The 5,256-nt window shown below is 44.5% G+C and overlaps 1 pseudogene; it reads left to right on the forward strand.

The window, feature by feature from the left end:
- Window positions 1-335: 335 nt before the first annotated feature.
- On the forward strand, window positions 336-435 carry LOC112428231 (U6 spliceosomal RNA; annotated as a pseudogene).
- The last annotated feature ends 4,821 nt before the right edge of the window (window positions 436-5,256 follow it).

Genomic DNA, 5,256 nt, shown 5'->3' on the forward strand with positions numbered 1-5,256 from the left:
GGGAAAGACTGAATAGGTCAGGCTCTATGTCAGAAGGGACAGAACGTTCTAATGGACAGCCTTGGGGGAAAGGCAATTTCCTAAAAAATGGTGAGGTAAGGAGGCAGGGGAATGTTGACACCAGAAGGGATCAGAATGTTAGATAGACATACTCTCCCACGAAGGAAATGACTTTTAACATCATTCTTCTCCAGTTCATATTTTTCCTTTGACTTATGTCAGTTTGCTGATGCCAAAAGTTTGGTTACACCACCTTGTAAACATCAAGCTACTTTACCTCTCTGTGCCTCAGTTTCCTTATGCTATTTTCATACTTATATAGCTTAATAATACCAGTACTCCCTTCAACACATATGCTAATTGGAATGATAGAGAAGGTTAGCATGGCTTCTGTACAAGGATGGCATGCAAGTCAGTGAAACATTCCATGTATTTCTTAATATATTCAGTAGCAGACTACGCTGACTATAGTTAATAACCATGTATTGTATGTTGCAAAATAGCTAGAAGAGAGGACTTGAAATACTCCCTAACACGTGAAACAGTAAATACTCAAGGTGAGGGATACCCCAAATACTCTGACTTGATCATTACACATACTATGCGTGTAGCCAAAATATCATATGTACCAACAAATATGTAGAACTACTACAAATTTATAGTACATTTCATGAAGAGGTTGTGAGAACTAAATGTTTGGAAAGATGCCAGATACACAATAAGTGATAAATAAAAGTCCACAGTAGAACAGCTGGGCACAGTGGCTCACGCTTGTAATCTCAGCACTTTGGGAGGCTGAGGTGGGTGGATCACCTGAGGTCAGGAGTTCGAGACCAGCTTGGACAACATGGTGAGACCCCGTCTCTATTAAACATACAAAAATTAGCTGGGCATGGTGGCACATGCCTGTAGCCCCAGCTACTCAGGAGGCTGAGGCACAAGAATCGCTTGAACCGGGGAGGTGGAGGTTGCAGTGAGCCAAGATTGCGCCACTGCACTCCAGCCTGAGCGACAGAGCAAGACTCTGTCTCAAAAAAAAAAAAGTCCATAGTAGAAGAACTGGGCAAATGGATGAAACTAGATAGGGTAGATACCAGAAGGATAGAACTGTAGGTATAGAAGTTCATCCATTAGGTAGAACAAGGTATCTCGTAGGCTGTGAATTGGAAACCACAGGCAATAGTCTAGGCAAACTTGTCAGCCCTGAGAGTCTGGCATGGTCACCCCAAACCAAAGGCAGCACAATAATGCTCCCTCCCTGGTTCCCGAACATGTAGAAATATGAAGGTGTGGGTTATGGTTGATATTGTGACTGGGATGTGGCTGGCATCTTGCGTCTGGGAATTCTGTGCATGGGACAGTCTGACCCAAATAATTATCCTGCTTAAAATGCCTAAAGCATCACTATTGATGAAAAAAAAAACAAAAAACAAAAAACAAAACCCCAGAATGATCTCAATAGGCAGGCCTCAGAGTGTCAGGGAATGCAAGAGTAGAGATACTGAGAAATCCAATCATTAGTGGTTGAGGTCAGTTCCCAAGTAATAGGGCCTCTAGCCACCTGGCTTAAGGCAGGATTCCTGTCTCTAGGGGAGGAGGCACAGGGTGGAAAGAGTGACGTAGAACTCAGATTTTATAGGAGTGGAGACAAAGACTCCAGATGCCGAACACGGCTCCAGGGCTCTTCATGCAGTACCGTGGTCAACAGGCATGTCTCTGAGTTCTACCCCAGCTCTGCTACTACTTACATTTCTGTGTGATATCATTTGTCTGAGTCTTGATCTCCTTCTCCACAAAAGAGATATAAGAATAGTACCTATTTGATAGGGATGCTGTATGGATCAAGGGTGATAATACAGACAGGTGCTTAAGCGTGGCGCCTGATTCATTCTAAGTGTGCAATCAAGGGAAGCTACTAAGATTATTGTTATTAATAACAATGACAGAGATCCAATTAGGGAATGTGGCCAGGCAAGGTGGCTCACACCTATAATCTCAGCACTTTGGGAGGCTGAGGCAGTGGAACACTGGATCCCAGGAGTTCGAGCCCAGCCTGGGCAACACAGTGAGACCCTGTTTCTACAAAAAGTTTTTTAAATTAGCTGGGTGTGGTAGCATGTGCCTGTGGTCCCAGCTACTTGGGAGGCTGAGGTGGGAGGATAGGTTGAGCCTGGGAGGAGGAGGCTGCAGTGAGCTGAGATTGCGCCACTGCACTCCAGTCTGGGTGACAGAGCAAGACTCCGTGTTAAACAACAAAACAAAACAAAAACAATTAGGAGAATTTGGGTAATAAGTTGGGACCTTGGCCTTAAGAAAGCAAAAATACCCTTACTAGACTGGGACATCATGTTCACAGCTCTATCAGAATGTGGAGCCAGAGCTTCTCAGCGCCCTCCTGTGTCCGAGCAGGGTTGGTGCTTGGGACAAGGATGGCTGTGATGCTGCAGCTGGAAACCCAGCAGGTCTTTCTATGAGGAGAGGGAAAGTGGAATATCCCAACTTGGTCGTGAAGGAACTAGCAGCCTCGCTGGGGAGCCAGAACCAACACTCATCAACAATGAAAAGCAATAGCCCAATGTGGTGGTGGGCACCTGGAATCCCAGCTGCTTGGGAGGCTGAGGGGGGAGAATGACTTGAACCCAGGAGTTTGAGTCTACCCTGGGCCACACAGGGAAATCCTATCTCCAAAAAAAGCAAAACAAAACCAATCAACCGAACAAATAAAACAAAACAACTAAAAGCAATAGCATGTAAAATAGGATTGCAAATAAAAATGATATCTTTTTGTTCTGTATGGGAACAAAAAGATATAGGAAAACAAAAGTTTGAAAGGACATGCCCAATATGTTAACAGTGGAAACCTATGGGAGATGAAAATATGAGTTTTTTAAAAATCATGAATTTATTTTGTAATTTTAAAACACTATTAGTTCCAAGTGATACAAGACAGCATATAATTCAGAGTTAAGAGTTCAACATGGCCGGGCACCGTGGCTCATACCTATAGTTCCAGCACTTTGGGAGGCCAAGGCAAGCGATTTCTTGAGCCTAGGAGTTCAAGACCAGCCTAGGCAACATGGTGAAACCCCATCTCTACAAAAAATACAAAAATTAGCAGGATAGCGGGACGTGGTCAGGTGCACCTGTAGTACCAGCTACTTGGGAGGCTGAGGTGGGAGGATCACTTGAGCCCAGGAAAGCAAGACCATAGTGAGCGATAATCACACCACTGCACTCCAGCCTGGGTGGCAGAGTGAGATCCCGTCTCAAAGAAGAAACAAAAGAGTTCTACAGCATCACAGAAATAAGAAATCATGTGTTCTAGAATAGTGTGGGAAGCTCTCATAAGGAGCTCTCGTAAGGATTTATTGCCTGTTGACACTAAATCCACTCTTTACTCTGCTTTGTGATTCTGGTGCTAGACCCTGTAGACATCCTTTTTCACCAGCTGGCATAATTTTAGGCTTTGTCCTCATACAATGTATCTGAGGGATGGAGAAATGTCCTCCTGACCAACAAAGGGATTACAGAAAGGAGACCAAGACTGGCCAGATAAAGTACAATAAGATCAAGCAGGGTTGGCCAGGCGTGGTGGCTAACTCCTGTAATCCCAGCACTTTGGGAGGCTGAGGCGGGTGGATCACCTGAGGTTAGGAGTTCAAGACCAGCCTGACCAACATGGAGAAACCCTATCTCTACTAAAAATACAAAATTAGCTGAACTTGGTGGTGCATGCCTGTAATCCCAGCTACTCGGGAAGCTGAGGCAGGAGAATCACCTGAACTCAGGAGGCAGAGGTTGTAGTAAGCCAAGATAGCGCAATTGCACTCCAGCCTAGGCAACAAGATCGAAAATCCATTTGAAAAAAAAAAAAAAATGAAGCAGGGTCTTAAACTTCAGGCAGGAAAGGAATTTGTTCATGAACTGAAAGACAAATGGGAACTCTATTAGGGGCCGCTGAATGCAACTATGAGGCGTTCCAAGCCTTTTGCCTTCTGGTCTTCTCATCTCTGCCTCCTAATCCTCATCCTTGAGAGTCTGGACCTTCCTGACAGGTACTGATCCCTCGTCATGTTGTCCAAGATATTGTCACTCCCCTAAACACCCTCTTCCAGTCCTTCGTGCCTTGATAAATATCTATTTGTCCTTCAAAAGGCTCATCGAGCATCATTTTGGTGGTTTTCTCTGGTTCTCCTCCCTCCAGCTTAATAGCCTTCTCATTTATATTACTTCTATTCTATGCATCAATTTTAAATGGCCTTATTTAGTAGCTTTGTTCATCTTTTCTACTAGAATGAACTTCTTAATGGCTTTCATTCTCTCTTGTGTTGCCAAGGCCTAGCAGACTACCTAGAACAAAACAGATGAACTGAACTGATTTAGGCTGTACTGCGGATGTCACTGAAAGGAAGAATAGCACTGAGGGTGTCTCTAAAAGAAAGAATTGGGGTTTTTTTGTTTGTTTTTTTGTTTGTTTGTTTGTTTTTTGAGATGGAGCCTTACTCTGTCATCCAGGCTGGAGTGCAGTGACGCGATCTCAGCTCACTGCAACCTCCGCTTCCCGGGTACAAGCAGTTCCCTGCCTCAGTCCCCCAGGTAGCTGGGATTACAGGCGTGTGCCACCACACCCGGCTAATTTTTGTATTTCTAGTAGAGACGGGGTTTCACCATCTTGGCCAGGCTAGTATTGATCTCCTAATCTCATGATCCGCCGACATCAGTCTCCCAAAGTGCTAGGATTACAGGCGTGAGTCACCACGCCGACCAAGAATTGTGTATTTTTAGGGGATTAGAACACTCAGAAGTAGTGGGACATTATTGCTAGGGTTAAGATAGCATTTCAGTATTTCTGGTAGAGAGGATGTTGGCTGTCCACTGTCTATACCAGTAAATTTCCTCACCATAATCTCTCTCTCTCTCTGTCTGTCTTCTCTCTCTTGCACACACGAGAGAGAACTATGACCTGCCGCGTAAACAGTGGGAGAATTAGGACCTACTGTGAATCGTCTGCCTGGGGCCCAACCTGTAACATCACAAGAAGAAAAACTCTGTACTTCCTCATGAGGTTCTTTTCAACGTCCATTTTAGTTCGAATGTCCTCATAACATAAAGGGAGGGGGAAGTTCAGAGATACATCATAGAATATTCATCACATTGCTGGCATTCTGAGAAGAATCAGGCTGGTTAAGTGACTCCCAGGCTGCTCTTACCTATCCAGAGCCTAGAGCATCTAGATTTTGATTGGACCATTGCCAG

Source organism: Macaca nemestrina, chromosome 5 (assembly GCF_043159975.1).
Source record: "Macaca nemestrina isolate mMacNem1 chromosome 5, mMacNem.hap1, whole genome shotgun sequence".
NCBI lineage: Eukaryota > Metazoa > Chordata > Mammalia > Primates > Cercopithecidae > Macaca > Macaca nemestrina.